A 3,441-nucleotide genomic window follows, 5' to 3' on the forward strand; every position below is an offset into this window, starting at 1 on the left:
AAGATGGATGAATCATCAAGTTGTTTTGTTTACAAGTTTGAATATGTATGTATTTGTTAAATGACTTGTAATGTTATCGTTTATGCTTTAAGGTCTGTATCGGAACATGACATCTCGAGTTTTGATTATATAATGAAAATACATTTCTTTATGTAATGCTTTGGTAAATATTATTTTATCACGTTTTGTTTTGGGGAACAAATTCCGCAACTCTTTTAAATCAAAAGGATTTACTCAGAAATTATTCTAAAAGCGTAAATGAAACCGGTCTTTTCTGGTCGTGATTTTGGAGGTGTCACATTATATTACTTAAGTATTAAAAGATTGTATGTTGGAGGTGTCACATTATATTACTTAAGTATTAAAAGATTGTATGTTAGATAGGGTAATACATTGAAATATTCATATTTGCATGTATAATAGAGAAAACATAAATCCAAGGTATTTAGGGTTGCATGTACACTTAGGAGTGTTAGAATGCTCAAAACCCAATAGTGTTATAAGAGATAGGTTGTTTTGTGTCATATTGATGCAAATGTTTTATTTTCAAAGTTGAAAAAATGGGAAAAAAACATGACGTTTTTCAAATTTTAAGATAATTACTTGTTTTTGTGAAAATCTAATTATTTGTAAAATTTGAATCATTTGCTATATGAGTTGAATTAGGTCAAATTTAGTAAAAGATAAATGATATGATTATTTTATTATTTTTAAAAGTTTGATCTAAAGAGTTTTTTTTTTTTTAAAAAACCTCTATAAGTTATGCATATGAAAATGTTTTTAAAAAAATTGATTCAAAGTTTTTATGGAGTTACAAAATTTGGTGTTAATGTTTTATAGAATTCCATAACTTATTCTTAAGTTATGGAACATGAAAAGTTTCATCATAAAACAAGCATTTAACTCCATAAGTTATGGATTACCAAAAGTTTTATGTTTCCTTGATTTATGAGTTAGTTTGGATTAATGAAAAAAATTGTGTTTTATTTGTTTTCAATCATAATTAATCTAGAGGTAGTTCATAAAATGTATTTTTGTAACTTGTCCTTAAGTTACATAAAAGGTCACATTTATGAATCCTAAAACTCATAAAAGTGTCATACGTTACATAAAAAATGAAGAGTCTTTTCATTAAATAGTATTATGACTTCCCAACTTGTCCTCAAGTTATGGATGTTTAAGAGTCACTTCTTTAAAAGTGTTATTAAAGAATAAGAGGTTACGTGAAAAATGAAGAGTCTTCATTTTAATGAACCATTAAACTCATAGGTTATGAAATGAAAAGTTTTCAATAGTTTCAAAAACATGCCCTCAAGTTTTAGAATTTGTAAAGTTTTCCCATGAATACTTTAATTCCAAGTTAAGCCCTTAGAATTTCAAAAGTTAAAATTCAATCCTTATACTTTATAATATTATAAGTTAATAATAATAACAATAATATATATATATATATATATATATATATATATATATATATATATATTTAATAGCAAGTCGTCTTACCATTAGTAGGTTTCATTCACGAAGCCGGTCTATAAGGGCGGTATAAGGTTAGTGCCTATAAAATGGCAGTTTAATGGGTGTCCACTCTCACCCACCGCTCCCTTGACTAATGGAGGGTCGTTAGCCAAACAGGTAGGACAAGGACTACAATTCTCCCTTCATTAAAAGTATTAATGATAAATATAAAGTAACTAAAATGTTTTTATAATTCCCAATCTTAGTTACTTTAGGAAAATGTGAATAAGGTGCTAATACATGAAATTATACTTTGCACTTTATTTAAGTTGGTTAGTGGAGTGTATTTGGTTAACCGGCACACTAACTCGTATTTAACAAGTTAGGAAAAGGCTAACTTAATTTTTATTATAGTATCGATGGAGCATGTGTGGTTAACCAAAACATCGATTGAGGGGTAAACACTTAAGAGTACCAAGTAATTTTCATGGTTATTTCACACCTTGTTTTGTGATCCTCAGCATCCCAGTCACAAAACCTGAAGGGCACACTCAAGATTAAAACATGCCATTGAACAGCTCAATGAATCTCAAAAGATCTAGGAGTTTCAAATCCAATTAAAAACCTAATAAATTATTTCATTTTTCATGGTGGAAACTGGTGAATCATCATTCGCATACCTTTAAATATTCAATAGCTTGGATTACGACATCCCTCTTCCAATTTATAAAATATTGTGTTGAATATCTCCTAAAAGATGTCTAATTCAGACATCTATGATCTTCCCCCTTAATGATCTTATCTATTTGCTTGGTGCTTCTAAATCAACAATGATTAGGAGGATTAGTAAAGCAAATTTGATTAGAAGATCAACTTTCCAAACTTCCATGGACATTGACAATGGTACATGGTAAGGGGTATTGGTTACGAATCTGCAAAATTTACCTGAAAGATCTTCACGTAAAGTCCACTATCAAACTCTGTTAAGTTTCTATTCTGAGATTCTTATTACATGATGTGACTGGGTCACATATTGATGTTTTAGGAATCAAAGAAAAAGTGAAGAAGGAAGTATATGTTGATTCTGATCGCGAAGATGGATTTCAATCGCATGGTTCGGTGATCAGAATTTTGAGTTGTTACTTAGGAGTTATGTAATATTGCTTAGGAATGGATAACAACAAGTTTTTTATCTGAGTTTTCATTGTAAGGATAAATTTTCTGCAAAGTTTTAAAATAAAATTTTTGGTTTTGTTTATTCTAAGTATCCTTACAATGGCATTTATGAAAAATTGTTGTCTATATGATTCCATTGATAGCAATTTTGGAATGTGGGTTTGATTCTTTCATTTGTGGTAGTGTCTAAATTTACCACACAAGGAAAGATTCTAATCACCCAAGTTTCAGTTGGATAGAAACTTGGAATCATGCAAGTTGTATGATAAATGAGAATTTTCATCTTTGGAAAATTAAGACCAATTCTTTGTTTACATGTTTAAGTGAATCAAGTGAAAGACTAAGGGCTTGAGTACATATTTTTATGCACTGATCAAGTCCACCACAAAAGATCTATAAAACTATTCGTCATGATTTACACCTACAAGTTTAAGTGTAATTCTGATAAATTGGAAAATTTTTGATGTATTGTAGAACGAATGATAAGAATCAAATTAGGCAGAAGGATAAAAGTTTCTCAAATTTGAAAAGATGGGAGAGTACTTTAGTATCATGTTACATGATCATCTTAATGATCAAGAGACCTTATCACAATTCATCCTCTAAGTGTATTCTGATAGCTAAGAAGAGAAGTTATCGATTGTTGAAGTGCTCAAATCAAGAAGATGATTCATACCTCGTTCCAAAAACAATTCTTAGAGTCATACTCGAAGATTGTAACTTGAGTGACATATATTAAAGAAAGGTTTCTTAACACTAGTCAAATGTAAGAGTAAAAGTATCCTACTCTTGTACATTTGAAATTGG

The sequence above is a fragment of the Lactuca saligna genome, chromosome 8 (genome assembly GCF_052625555.1).
Source record: "Lactuca saligna cultivar CGN05327 chromosome 8, ASM5262555v1, whole genome shotgun sequence".
Classification (NCBI taxonomy): Eukaryota; Viridiplantae; Streptophyta; class Magnoliopsida; order Asterales; family Asteraceae; genus Lactuca; species Lactuca saligna.